The 15,381-nt window shown below is 43.7% G+C and overlaps 1 long non-coding RNA gene across 1 annotated transcript; it reads left to right on the top strand.

The window, feature by feature from the left end:
* Window positions 1–329: 329 nt before the first annotated feature.
* On the top strand, window positions 330–6,212 carry LOC128341201 (uncharacterized). Its single transcript, XR_008314257.1, has 3 exons — window positions 330–450; window positions 564–626; window positions 4,161–6,212. It is a non-coding gene; the product is annotated as an uncharacterized LOC128341201 (long non-coding RNA).
* The last annotated feature ends 9,169 nt before the right edge of the window (window positions 6,213–15,381 follow it).

Here is a 15,381-nt window from a genome sequence, read left to right as displayed (position 1 = left end):
AAACTGGCTCAAGACTGTGGCAAGATGAATCTCTAGTCAGCAAGTTCATCATCCAGGAAGCTGCCCCAGAGAAAGCCCTTATCCTTGTTCCCATCAGCACTGGCTCTGGAACATTTCCCATAGAATGCCAATAACCTTTACAGCAGTCTTGTAAAATAGGCTAGCAGCAGCAGCATCTTGCAGATGGGGAAGTTGCTGTTCACATAACCATTTGGGGGTGGATTAGAGAGCTCCTACCCCAGTTGCAGCAAATGATCAGAACCTGTATTTAAGTCAGCAAGCCCAGGAAACACACAGATAAGCCAGGTGAGGTGTCCATTGCTTAAACTGGGAGCTGGAAGCATGGCAAGTCCTCTGAAAACCTTCCTGGCCTTCCTCACCTGTGCTGTCGGTAAACTGGAAAGCCTCATTACAGAAGCTGTGCTATGATTGGCCATGAAGGACCAGGAGGTGAGCCCAGCCCTACTGAAGCAGCTGTAGTCATAGGACTATAGAGTGCACTTTGCAGAGTGGCACATTCATGGATGGCAGTCCTTGTAGTCACAACTCTGTATTGTTTCCAGGCTGTCTGGGTCCTGGTGGATAAACAAAATGGGTAAATGGATCCATATGTCCAGAAAAGCAAGGTAGGAGAGCTCTCCTCTCTTTCTATCTTGGTTAAGACCAAAGTACAAAAGCTGGGTTGGAGGGATTTTCATGAGTTCACACAATCGTGCCAACCAGGGTACAATGTGTCCTACTCTGATTTTTATGAGTGTGTGAACAGGCCTAGTGGTTTGTTTAAGGCCACCTTCTAAGTTCATTGCTGAGATGAACAGGGATTTCTAATTTCTACCATTCTGTACCAAGTAAGTGTGCTGCAGAATATTTCTGTTTCTTGACTTAGCTTCCTTTTCAGAGCTCCCCAATAGGCTTTTAACCAATGTTAAGTTACCTATTTCAGGTAATTTTATGTATATATTTGTTGAAAACAGAATGAATGAGATGGATATGCTGTTCTTACATGCAGCCTAAACCAGGGTAGGGAAGTCCAGCCTGGGTTAAACCAGGCTGTGCATGAGAACCACCAGGATCCTGGCAGAGCAGTGCTGCTTAGCCTGGCTTTTTAGCCTGGCTTTTAGCCTGGATTAAGGGCTCCAGTGCACCATTAAACCCAGCTCTCTGTATATGTGGCTGCTTCCAGCCCAGCCACACACACAGGGTGCCTAGAGTACAGGTCTCCTGGGGGAATCCCCCAATGCACTGTGCTCAGCATGAGGTGCATTGTGGGATGCCCAGAGGCCAGGACATGGTGTCCAGAGTTGTGCACTGCTCATCTGGGAGTGCAGTCCACACTCCCAGCAACATGTGTGTGTGTGTGATAGTCTGGGGGAAAGGTAAGACTTGTGCCGCCTTCCCCCACCCACTTGTTTCCATGCCCGGTCGTGTGAATAGCCCTGAAATCTGATCCAGCACAACCATTCTTGTGTTTTTAGAAATAAATCTTGCACAATCTAGCTATATGCTTTATAGTTCTTTGGGGAAATGCTGCATTCCAAAGTTACCTAGCTTTTGCTAACGTGGATGCTTTTGCTCTTCTGGTTATATCTTATGGAAATAACCTATGGGTTGATGGGAAAATGAACGCCAGCTATGTGCTTCTATCTCAGGCTATCTGAAGAAGTTGTTACAAAATATGGCTTGGGTTGCTTGTGTGGTTGAGCTAGTCCTGGCACGGTGGGTGGGGGGGAGAGGGGAACTTGACTGCTTTTAACATATTGATTGTCAATGCAAATGTAAATTGTCCAAAATGTTTTTTAATCTATGGAATAACAGTTTGATCTTATTATTACTAGCCTCTGCTTGTGTTCACTGTTGGGAGTGGACAGTGGGCAGGATCCAAAGAACTGTGAGTGGACTTGCAGTTGTGCATTATGCAATGAGGCTTTCTCGTTTACCCTTTTGGGCCCTCTGAAAATCCACTCCTGTCCTGAGGGTCAGTGAAATCTGCAAAATAGCAAAGTATGTGTGTAGGCTGCAGACCACTTCTTTGTGTGAGCAGAAATTGCCTTCCGCCCACACAAGGGGCTGTCCTAATTCCACCTTTGAAGTCTCGTCATTTCCGTTCCAGAAAATACATATCCCAGCATCTACTTCTGCTGAAATGAATATCACATTTTCCTCAGACATCATCTGGGAAATGCACTTTGAAGCATGGCCTGCAGTATACTTATATTTTAAGATACTGATAGCCATCTTTGGTTACTAAAAACATTTTGGAAAAGGTTAAAGGATTAAGCAAGTTAAGCATGTTAAGGCAGTTAAGGCACTTATATAATCACTATGTAATTGCTAAGAAAACAATGTCTGTTTTTTATTAGTTGGAAACTATGTGTGTGATAACCCCTATGACAAATATGGATTAACAGCATTTGGAGGAGTCCTTGATACAAGCGGGAACCTATTTGGCCACATGGATATTCTTATATATACTCCTCCCCACTCACCCATAGTTTGCCTGGCAGCACTTGGTTCCCCCAAAGTGTGTTTATCCCAGCTGAAGAAAATGCATCCAGGGGGAGCAAACTGGGGTGCTAAGCTATAGAGTGTGCCTGTTTTGCTCTCCACTCCCAGCTAATGTACTACTGATGTACTTGGGACAGACCCACACATAAAGAGATAGATCTACCATCTTCACATCTCCTTTGGCCTTTGAACAGTGGAGGTTCATCTTCCAATAGAAAACAAAACAAAACAGTAAAATTACATTCTTGAGAAAGCCACAATAATCTAGATTTACTGAAGGGCTGAATTTAAAATAGTTTTAAAATATTATAATGCCTTCGTGAGAATTCTTACTGTACTTTATTTATCCCTGCCACCCTGCTTTCTGACTTGCATCTTAAGATGATACTGGAACCAGTATAATGTTACCAGACATACTAAAATAATTAGCTAGAGAATGCCATCTGAAGTATAAATTTCTCCATGATTCCCCTTAGGGTTGCCAATTTTTTGTATTATTAATTACTATTTATTACAATTCTTGGTATCCTACCATTCTACAAAAAGTTTTCTCATGGCATCTCATTAGTGCCATGAGAACAAAGTCACAAATATAACCAACAAAGTCACAAATATAACCAGCAAAAAATCATTTAAATTCCCCCTTTCTTCTTTTTATTTCAATAAGATTGCAACAGTGCATATAACATAATCAAAGATAACAATTATCCTGTATATGTGAATATAACTGAAAAAAGAGAAGAAAAAGAAATCCCTTAAGCATAATGTAATAAAATACAACCTACTTAGGAAAAAAGAAGGAAGAAAAAGAAAAGATCTTCTTCTAAGGATATATATCTTTTGTTTTCAAAGCATAAACAATTCATTAAAATTCAACCATATAGCTGAAAATTCCTCTTCTTTACCTTCCCATCCTTCCAGTGCTGTATTCTAATCCTTTTAGCAATCCCCTAAACACGAAGAATCCACAACTTTTAATGCAATGCTAGATTCCATATGTTGGGGATGTACATGAACATCCTTGACAGGCAATGATTAAAATAACTGCAGTTAAAGCACTATAAAAGAGGCAATGTCACTTAAAAGCATTCTGGAGTAAAACAGTCTTTGCTGCCTGCTGAGAGGTGGTCTGTGATGGGGCTAGACATACAGTAACTCACTGGGGAGACTGTTGCATAAACTGGGGGCCACAACTCAGATGGGGACACAGAGAAGGACCTCCAAAGTAAGAGTTTTTGGAGAACGTTGTGTAGAGGAGGCAGATACTGTGGCCCCAATCATTTACAACCAGCATCTTGAACAGAACCTGCAAACAGGTTGGTTGACTGGAAGGAAATAATATCACCTACTCACACTTATGGAACTCCATTGCATGACCAATTTACATCCCGATGCAAGAATCACTCAAGGTGTCTTGGAAGTCGATTGTATGTGATAAATGCACATTGAAATCCATTTTATTTTCCACAGAGCAAACTGCTACAAGTTTAGATTAGTTTACAAAGAATTGGACAAATTCATGGAGCAACAGTCTACCAATGGCTACTAGCTATGAGAGTTTAGAGGAACGAATGTTTGGGGATACATTCATTGGGCATGAATGTTTAAAACGGGTCTAAAAACAAACAAACAGACAAACAAACTTTCTTTTCCAGAGGCAGTATAATTCCAGTGCTAGGAACAATCCATGGTAATGGCTGTGAACATCAAGTTCTACTTGTGAGAGTCCCAGAGGCATCTGGCTGGCACAGAATACTGGACTTTGGTTTCATTCTAATTTGTATTTCTAATATCTAATTTCATTCTAATTTCATTTGTATCTGTTGTAGGGCATAGCATGAGAGCTGGCTCAGAGTCCTTTGCATTTCCAATACTGTGAACACATTTACCAAGTGTTGCTGATTTTTCTTCCATCTTACTGCACAATTTGATAGTGCAGTCTTCAAGATGTGCAGTGGATCTTTCTAGCTGTCTATATCTATCCATCCATGGCATTCACAATGTTACAATTATGGTACAGTCCAAGAGCAAATAGTGTTTTAAAGCATCTTATGTGGTCGGCTTGTCAGGAAACCTCATGCTATGAGTGTCTTGTGTACAGTAAGGAATGTGGTTTATTTTGTCTCAGTAAATGTCAGCATAATTGAAACTGCAGTGATCAATGTCCAGAGTGTCTTTAAACACATAAGTGCTTCCTGTTCTTCCCCCTAATTTTGCCCGGGAGATCTATAACAGTTTCCTATTATTGCTGTTTTTTCATCATTTCCTTCTTTCATCTCAGTCCAAATTGTCACAGCTGTAGTAAGGAGGTAGTATTTATATAGAACCATTTCCCTCCAAGGTTATATGTTGAGTTTCCTCCCTCCATCTCCTTGTTCCAAGGCTTCTATTGCAAAGTATATGGGGAAGATATATACATTCAAATCGTTGCAGGCTTCCCCACCCAAAACTGTCTTCCCAAAACTGCTTTTCTACCAATACTACAGATAACATATTTTTTTCTTCTTTGCAGAGAAACGTTGCTGGGTGGGGAGAAGAGGGGGGTTGAACAAAAAAATGGCTGGGAATGAAAGGGTTATGTGGCATCTCCTTTTGTCATTCCGATCTACAGACTCCCATTATTGCTTTAAAAACAGATCAGAAGACTGCTACACATGTTCAATGTTCTGGAGAATTCAGTCCTAGCCAGCATTTATGGGGTTAATTTGTTGTTTAGATCTGTGAGAGCTCCCCTCAGTGTCTGGGGAGAGACAGGGTTTGAGGGCAGTAGTGACCCAATGATCATTGGTCCAGAAGTGTCCTAAAAGGTCCAGTCAGAAGTCTGGCTTGAAATCCTATCAAAAAGGTGCCTGAATTTACCATTTCTCTAATCCTCTTGGAAAGCTTATGGACTAGAGGTGTATAAAAGGAGGCTAGCTTTTGGCCAGATGGGGATAATTATATGGCTATGGATGGATGTGCCAAAGAAGATGTCAGACTCTTCTCCAGCAGAGAAGCCAGGAGAGCTTCAGGAGCAGCAGCTAAAGGAGCTGATATTACTTGAAGAGACAGGCGGCAGGAGAAGTTGAGGGAGGAGCTGAGGAAGAGAGTCTTCAGAGCCAGGGAGCCAAGAAGCAGCAATCACAGCAGGCCTCATCTTAGGATTTCCTCGTATGCAAGAGAAAAGGGAGGATTTCCTCTTTGAAGGTCATGTTTGCCATTTTATAAATATTTGTTTCAATAATTTTAAAACTGTGCTGCCAAATTAAGGATACCTTTTCCCATCAATTAAAAGTTTTAATCAATTAAACTAATGGTTAAAGTGATTAAATGTTGCAAATAATTGTTTGGAGTCTAGTCTCCTAAGAAAGATAGCTTGAAATTGCATAATGTTTGTTGTGGGCCACCTATACATAGCAGCAAGCAAAGCAAAACTATACAGCTCTTCCCTCACTTGCCACTAAATACAAGATAAACCTATTTTTATTAAACTTGCTGGCTAATGCAAGGTTTTGGGGTAAGGGATGGGGCATGGAGCAAGCTATCAGGCCCACTTCCTGGGAAACCATTGCCATGTCTCCATTTTCCAATCGCAATTTGTTTCCTTACGACCTTATGAAGTCCTCCATGGGAAATTGTAGATGCCAGCGAGCTGGAGGATTATCCAGACTTTGTGCCAGATTTTGAAGATTTTCCCATTTTATTCAAGCATTTGCTTTCTAGAAATACTTGCCTCAGATTTGTAATTTCTGTAATCTGCCAATAAAATTTACCATTCAAACCTTTGTCAAAGGAATATACTTGGAAGATGAAGACACTATAAACAGACTAATGATGCTGGATATAACTTATAAATGTTTCCACCTCTCACTTTGGTCACTTGATATGGAATGTTTTCTTCACACATCTGATGATAAGAAAGTCTGTAGTTCTTGGAATCATGCCATATAACACAGAAGTAGCTGCCAAATCATTATTGACTCTCCAGCCTTCTGATGGGATGATACTTTCTTGATCCTGCATGTTGCTACAATTCTCTTCTATAAAGAAGCTAATTCTTTTGCTATGCCTTACAGCTGAAGCTGCAAAGTTTCAGGAGATAGGGCTAGTTCCATGTGTATTTTTCCGAGAAGTGACAGAAATCCATCACTCCTAGTTAATGCAGATATAATCTGGGGTCGCTCAGTTAATGTCCTAGATACACAGCCACCAGATATTGACAAAGTAAATCTGAGATAGAATGATGCTTCATGCTTGCTTGGAGACTTTTAGGTCCTGGCATGCAGCAATGGCACTGTCACATTGCGGGAGCAGACACAACCCTCTATGCCACAAATCAGGCACTTTTTATAACCTGCACTTCCTCTGACCTGTGTGTGAGACAGAGGACATGGCCAGAAGGACCTAATTTGTGTGAATTCTGTAGGGTTGGTAGAGTTCTTCAATGCGCCCATACCATGTACATCAAGAACATTTCGGCATCATGGGAACAGCTCCCATGATACCCAGCTGCCTTGAATTTGTGGTGTGAAGGGTACAGTAAGTCTGATGTTTTCAAGTCCTGGCATTCTGTGATGATATCATAATCAAGTATGACTTACCTAGTGTTGCCCAGGCATTGCTGAGACATGCCTGCACCCATTTAGATATCTGCTGTGTTCAGCCTGGCATATACATTTATTCCAGTTTTACAGTACCCACTTCAGCACCACATCTGGTTTCTAAAAAGTTTGTGCCAGGGCTCAAATCTACTCAGAAACCATACCCCCTGTCCTGGAAACTGTTCTATATTTTTTGTGGGGCTGGCAATAATGATCCAGAAGTTAAAACAGTTAGCACTTGTAAAAGTGAGCACTCTTCTTTATTTTTGTTCATTTTTGATGTTACATGTAAAGAATTGGTTACAGCAGCCATGCTGCTATGGGACACAAGCTCTCTGGGGTTTCAGAGTTCATACTATGGACTAAAGAGCCCTGGTGAACTATAGTTCCTAGTCTTCATTATACTTGGGATTCTGCTGTTGCAGGATTCTAGGCAAAACATTCAATGAGAGATGGAGAGCAAAGAAGGGAGGCAGAGGCTTCCAGAGAGAAGGAAGGAAGATTGAACGGAGAGATCTTAGTGCCCTGTTCCACCACAACAGAAGCTTGTGAAGGAAGCAGCGAGGAAGGGAGGAAGGCTGGCTGAGAGTGCTGGTGGTAATAGGCAAGAACTGATATTAGCTGATATGAACCCAGACAGAAATTGGAAGGATCTGGGCTTGCCTTTTATTGGTGTAAGGACTTTGAACTTTAGAAAAAAGACGACTGCGGGGAGACATGATAGAGGTCTATAAAATCATGCATGGTGTGGAGAAAGTGGAGAGAGAGAGAGAGATTCTTTTCCCTCTCACACAACACTAGAACCAGGGGTCACTCCATGAAATTGATTGCCAGAAGGTCTAGGACCAACAAACGGAAGTACTTTTTCACACAACGCGTGATCCACTTGTGGAACTCTCTGCCACAGGATGTGGTGACAGCCAACAACCTGGATGTCTTTAAGAGGGGTTTGGATGACTTCATGGAGCAGAGGTCTATCAATGGCTACTAGTTGGAGGGCTGTAGGCCACCTCCTGCCTCAAGGGCAGGGTGCCTCTGAGTACCAGTTGCAGGGGAGTAATGGCAGGTGAGAGGGCATGCCCTCAACTCCTGACTGTAGGCTCCCAATGGCATCTGGTGGGCCACTGTGCGAAACAGGATGCTGGACTAGATGGGCCTTGGGCCTGATCCAGCAGGGCTGTTCTTATGTTCTTATGAACAGGGATGGGGCTGTATTCCAAATTCCCCTAATTCAAATTTGGCCCCCATTGTTGGTGCAAATTAATTGAACAGTTTCAAAGCCTTTTAATGAAAATAATTGCTGCCAGAAAAAGTTCTCCAAAGTCAGGTTTGAAGAAGAACCTCATCTCCAATGAGAGTCAAGTCAAAATAATTCTCCAGTTCAGATTCAAATCTGTGCTAGAGAAGAACTTCTGGCTTCCCTCCTCACATCTCCATCAGCCCCTGCCTTTCTCAAAATCCATGTTCACCAGCCTCTACAAACACCAGCCTTGTTCCTTTTATTTATTGCTCTAGGGTGGAGGGAGCAGCAGCAGCAAACTGTGGAGAGAGGAGAGGAGGTGTGTCTCCAACCCTGTTTGTTGCCCTGACACTTGAGGAGGCTCTGCACATGATCCGTGCATACAGCCTAACCAAGCTCTGTGGGGAGAGCGGACACTCTCCCCGCAGATGAGCAGTGAACTCGCCCTGGGCAGCTGGATTGGCTGCCCACATGACTACTGGCTCTGTCATGGAGCCGGTAAGGGCAGAGGCGATTGGAAGCTGCCTGGCCCCAGGAAGTCCCAGAAACGCCCCACAAAAGTACACGGGCATTCTGGGGAGAACCGGAGGACGGGAGACTTGTTGGAGCCTCCTGGTCCAGGGTCTCCTTGTGAGTCACCACAGCGCAGAGCTGCACCGTGGCGACTCACAATTGCCAAAATTGGGTTAGCGGAGCGCTTGCTTCGCTAACCTTATTTATTTTATTTTATTTTATTTTATTTAAAACTTCTATACCGCCCAAACTTTCATCTCTGGGTCGTTAACATAAAAACAATTAAAACTCATATAAAAGTTAAAACAATGCAACAATTTGAAAACAGCCATAAAATTAAAAACAGATAGTTTTAAAAAGCTGGGAAAGCTTGGGTGAAAGTATGGGTTTTCAGGTGTTTTTTAAAAAATTGCCAGAGATGGGGAGGATCGTATCTCAGCAGATGTTAGCACTTAGCACTTTGTTTTTTGCCTGGAAACCTATTGGCAGCCAGTGAAGCTCCATCAGCAGAGGAGTAATGTGGTCTCTCCGAGATGACCCAGAGATTTAGGTTGGGCTTCCTTAGTGGACTGGGCTTCTTTAGCCTGCTTTTGAGTGGTTGGCAGTACACTAGGGAGCAAAGCCTGGGAGACTATGGAAGAAGTAAGTCTCCCTGAGCTGCTGCAATTTTTGGCAGGTAAGTAAAAAGAAGGAGGGAGAAGGTGTTTTGTGGGGGAATTGGTGGGAAGGCCTTTTGGGACTGGTGGAATGAGTATTCTTCAAAGCATCACATTGGCTTGGAAAAATGAGCCAAGTTTTTTTTTTTTTTTTTTAAGAACTTGGATCAATTCTGAATTAATTCAAGGTAAGGGGGGGGGGCTTGCTCATCTCTAATGAAAATGCAGATGATACTTACTGCTTTTGTTGTCATAATTTTTATTGATACCAGAATACATCATACAAAAAAGCATTTAAGAAATCAATCAAAATCTCACTCATACTCACTGCTTGTCAAATAGGTAAGTGCCTTGAAGAACATTCTAATGATAAAGTTTTAAAACAATCTGTGACTTATGGTATTAGGAATGTATTATGAATAAACACATTAATTTAATGGGATTATTTGCATACCAGTGTTATATAAGTAAAATTTGACAGATTTCTTTGGATGGTTACAAATAGCTCTGGCTAGAAAATGGGGCAGATGGCTATCATAATCCCTGTTCTTCAAGATGATTAACTTGAACAAATATCCAAATTAATTAACCGTTTATTCCCAGGAAGAAGAAGAAGGGGAAGATGAAGATATGCAGCCAGTATGTTATGTGCCTGGTTAGTCTTCCCTGTAATGAATCGGAAAGGAGATCCATTTCTTTAGTATGACTTCATCTTTATAAAGTCAATCTAATCAGAGTCATTCAGTGAACCACATAGGATCAAAGGGATTTTTAATAAATTAATTTGCAAATTCCTTTTCACTTGATGCTGAGCCAGGTGGAGGGAGGGGAAGATTAGGGAAGAGTGGCAAATGGCAGCTGTGGGTGGAGCCTGAATTGTTTGCTCCGATCTTCCCCCTTCTGCAGGTATAAGAGAACACCTGGAGGCAGAGGCATGAGCTTATAGAGAACAATTTGTTATTTGCTAACAAAGTTTATTAATTTGTCATCATCATCACCACCACCACCACCACCACCACCACCATCCATCTATATATTTAATTCTCTTACGGCCGACCGGGTAGGGAACTGCGTCTGGATGTGTCAGGATGCCTGGAACCATTACCTTGGGAGGGAGTGGCAGTGAGGGAGGCAGGCAGGAATTGGCAGACTTGGGGGAACGAAGGAAAGGCAGAGTTGGGTGGGGGGGAGGAGGAAATGGAAGAGTCGGCAGCCCAGCCCAGGGAGGCGGCTGAGCCGCAAGGAAGATGTGAAGGTGGCAGTAGAGCTGCACCAGCAAGAGCATCCTGGCTAGGTGGGAGGTGGAGCCATGCCTGACCAGGAATGAAAGTGCTGCCGGTGGCCACGGACAAAAGAGAGCAGCCTGGTCCGGCAGGTGGTAAAGCCACACCTGGCCAGAAAGGAAAGCACAGCCAGGGACAAAAAGCTGAGGATACTGGGGCAGAGGGTGGGGGGAGGGCCGGAGAGACTGGGGCAGGGGGCGGGGGCAGGGCTGGAGAGACTGGGGCAGAGGGCGGGGGGAGGGCCGGAGAGACTGGGGCAGGGGGCGGGGGGAGGGCTGGAGAGACTGGGGCAGAGGGCGGGAGGAGGGCCGGAGAGACTGGGGCAGAGGGCGGGGGAGGGCCGGAGAGACTGGGGCAGGGGGGAGGGCCAGAGAGACTGGGGCGGAGGGCAGGCGGAGGGCCGGAGAGACTGGGGCAGGGGGGAGGGCCGGAGAGACTGGGACGGAGGGCGGGGGAGGGCCGGAGAGACTGGGGCGGAGGGCGGGGGAGGGGGAGGGCCGGAGAGACTGGGGCGGAGGGCAGGGGGAGGGCCGGAGAGACTGGGGCGGAGGGCGGGGGGAGGGCCGGAGAGACTGGGGCGGAGGGCGGGGGGAGGGCTGGAGAGACTGGGGCGGAGGGCGGGGGGAGGGCCGGAGAGACTGGGGTGGAGGGCGGGGGAGGGCCGGAGAGACTGGGGTGGAGGGCGGGGGAGGGCCTGAGAGACTGGGGCGGAGAGCAGAGGGGGAGGGCCGGAGAGACTGGGGCGGAGGGCAGAGGGGGAGGGCTGGAGAGACTGGGGCAGAGGGCGGGGGGAGGGCCGGAGAGACTGGGACAGTGGTCAGGTGGAGGGCCGGAGAGACTGGGGCAGAAGACGGGGGGAGGGAGGAATTGCCATCCCTAAAGAATGCACAGATGCTCTGTGCAGGTTCAGCTAGTTATTATTATGCTATTTACACACAGTCTACCAGATGTTATTGACTGGATTTGGTACTTTAAATATCGGGCCCTTTCAAAGGGTCTAGGATAACTAAAGAAAAATTAAAAATATTGTTGTAGTCTTTGTGCTGTCCCAAGTAGTGTGGCCTTCTGTAATTGATGAGTCGTAAATTTATTGATGCCCAAGGTGTCGAGATGGTGTTCAAGTTCTTTGGGTACTGCACCAAGGGCACCAACAACTATTGGCACCACTATTGTTTTCTTTTTCCAGAGCCGCTCAGTTTCAATCTGAAGGTCCTTGTATTTAGTTATTTTTTCCAATTGTTTTTCATAGACTCATCTGACCCCTGGGATTGCAATATCAATTATCAGAACCTGATTCTTCTTGATGACTGTCAGATCAGGCGTATTGTGCGCTAAATGCTTATCTATTTGTATTCAAAAATCCTAAAGGATCCTAAAGGATTTTTGACTCTTCATTTTCTGTGACCTTCTCATTCGGATGATTCCACCAATTCTTGCTTGCTGGCAGTTTGTAATTCTTGCAAAAGTTCCAATGGATCATTGCAGCAACTTTGTTGTGTCCTTCCTTATAATCAGTCTGTGTGATTTTCTTACAACAAAATACAAGGTGCTCAACCATCTCATCCACTTCCTTGCATAATCAACACTTACTGTCTTTCTGGGTCTTATCAATTGTTGCTTTTATAACATTTGTTTGTAGTGATTGTTCCTGGGCTGCAAAAATGAGACCTTCAGTTTCTTTCTTCATTGTCCCCTTCTTTAATCACTGCTATGTTGCGCTATTGTTGACTTCCAATTGCATGTCATTAAAGAACTGACCATGCAATGGTTTGTTGTGCCATATTTCTCGTTGATTCATCATCTGCTTTTTAAAATTCAACCAATTCCTTCATTTTCAACAGTCCTGTCTTACTCACTTCCTGTAGCATTTCTTCTTGGCTTTCATTGATGTATTCCGCCAATGCTCATTTTTCTTCTTCACAGACTGTCTGACTTGCAACATTCCACATCCACCTTCATTTCATGAAGGTGGACATGGAATGCTGCAAGTCAGACAGTCTGTTGACATCATCATCATCATCATCATCATCATCATCATCATCATCATCATCATTTTGACCCAGTTTGAAAGCATGAACCAAACTGCTGCCGGTTCTAATGAACTGGTTCACAGACCGGGCTTCCTGCTGGAAAGGTTCATGATGTCAGCGACTGCCCTCTCATTGGCTATGAAGGAGCAGGAGGCAGATGCAGCCTTGCCAAAGCTGCTTCAGGATCATTGGGAGAGGCTTTTATATTCAAAAGATAACCTGAAGGCATTATTTTAGTTCTTTGGGAGGCGATTGATAGAGTTTGGAAAGCTAAAGTGTTTTGGAATGTTCCATACAAGGTATGAATTTCTAATCAGATTATGTCCTGGGTGGTGCCTCCTCTGTGCTTCATAAACAAAAGACTCATTTTGCAGGTTAATTGTTGAAATTAGCCCTCTGAACAGAAATGGGAGAGGAAGAATCTCTCTCTGGCATTACTAAACAAATTTTGTTAAAACGGAAAAGTGGGAGAACAAAGGGTACTGAGAAAATCATCCTTGAGGATTTATCAGCAAAGGCTCATAGTAGAGAAAGGAAGCCAGCATTCGGTTGTCTTTTGTCTCTTTTGTACCTCTAATTTAGTCTGCCCTGAATCTCTGCATGCAATCAGAAGGTCATCTTCCTAGTCCTTTTGCAGTAGTGCAATGACCTGGTGGCACAAGGAAAATGCCTTATCAGAGTGACCTGTCATTTCTGGAATGCAGCCAGCTAAAGCTTCTCTTTAGAAAGCTTTAGAAAGAAAATGGCAATGTTTCTGGATCATGGGATGCACTAAAGCTCACAAAAATGGCATTGCAAGCTAGCCTGATAACAAAATGGCCCATAAGAAAAGGTTTAGGCAGCACCTCCAGTTTTAATGAAGATGTAACTTGCTTATTTATATTATAAGCTAGTTTTCATTAGAGTGGTAAACTTGTGCCTGAGCTGTACCACTTCAGAGTGTGTCTTGGGTTCACTTGATGGAATGCTTATTCTTACCATATCCTTGTGAATGTTTCTAGGCTGTAACCCCCCTTTTTGGAGATACTTAATGACCACTCTGGCTTCCACATCTTCCATTTTTTGGCTTTTGTTGGACATGGTCAACTTTCAGGACCTATAGCAAAACAAAAGAGTTAATTACTGCATTTGCACATAATGCAAAACTGAGAGTCCAAAGGACCCACAGTTGCACCCTCCTTCCCATGTGCTTTCGGATGTACCACCCATGACCCAAACTACAGCCGAAAGAAGGGGGATCTGGCTGTGTGCGCAGAGGAACTGGCTGCCAGGCTTCCTTCACATAAAGGACAGCTGTGGCAGCCAATCAGAACAGAGGGAGGGAGGAGCTTCCTCCTTCAACTCCAGTTTCGGAGAATCTAGCCTCAAGTTCTGAATTCAGATGTACAGCAGCCGGCTGCAAACATCAGGTAGGAGCAGCAAAACTCACTACAGATGGAGGGTTCAAATTGGAGTTTGGGGAGAGAACCTTGGGTTGTTTTTCCAACAGGGCAGAAGTTCCATGTATTGGGACATACAAGAAATCCAACCTCTGTCCCATTTAATTCCTTTTTCCATTACATGCGAATGGGGCTAACATCTGAAGCAGAAGCTGGGTGTGTAAACATATGAGGACATGTATATCCTGTGATGACTCATCATTCCTTCCTAGTCAGGCTACAGACTTTTGGGACACTTGTACATACATGTTTTTAGCTTAGCCTTTCCCCTGACATTCTAATTTTCTAAATAGTTTTCATGACTGCATTTCATGATGTGAATCTTGACTTGCAGTTTGAATTGACGTATTCAAGATGTAGGCCGATCACCTCAGGAGGAAGTAAACCTTATTAAGAAATTAGAGTATTCTTTATTAGATGAAATGAAAGTGTAAGAGAGTCAGGGAACACTAAACTAACGTGTTGCGTAGTCTTGAATCTGAATAACCAGCTAAAATGGCAGCAATTATGATTGGTTTTGGAATCAGTATGAAGAATTACTATAAAAGAACAAAGAAGCAAGCTTGGTGATTCAAACCATCAGCCTGAGGACTAGAGCCTTAAATAGTGAATTGGAATGAATATTTTGAGGAATCTTATATAGAATTAGTAAGGAGTAAAAAGCTGGACAATATGTTATATTTGTTTGGGGGTGCCGCAGAAAATTGTGTTTGTGTGGCCTGCCATGGCCTTTACAATGTATTACCACATAGCTGCATCAGGTACAGAGCATGCCTGATCCTTTTCACTATTGGTGATGGCACCTGGTGAGTAGGGCAGTGCAGACATTTTAGCTAAGTTAAGTTTCTAGGGTAACTATGCTATGCAATTATATTCGTCACTTTATTCAAAATGGAGGATGGAAGATAGAGGGGGAAAGGGATTGACATTACCATTATTCCAACCTAAAGTCAGGATGTGGTTGAGAAGTAATTCTACACAAGGCATGCATTGAGGGTCCAGATGTGAGTTGTCGGAGTATCAGGTTATGAACTGATGAAGACATGACGTCAACAAGCTAATGTCAAGGCCTCCTGACCTTTTGAATTGCTGGTTATCTTGATGTTTCCAAATACAGCTGGATTGGCTCTGAGAA

Source organism: Hemicordylus capensis, chromosome 1 (assembly GCF_027244095.1).
Source record: "Hemicordylus capensis ecotype Gifberg chromosome 1, rHemCap1.1.pri, whole genome shotgun sequence".
NCBI classification, from domain to species: Eukaryota; Metazoa; Chordata; class Lepidosauria; order Squamata; family Cordylidae; genus Hemicordylus; species Hemicordylus capensis.
The sequence above is the reverse complement of the archived record's forward strand: the minus strand, read 5'-3'. Positions and strand labels throughout refer to the sequence as shown.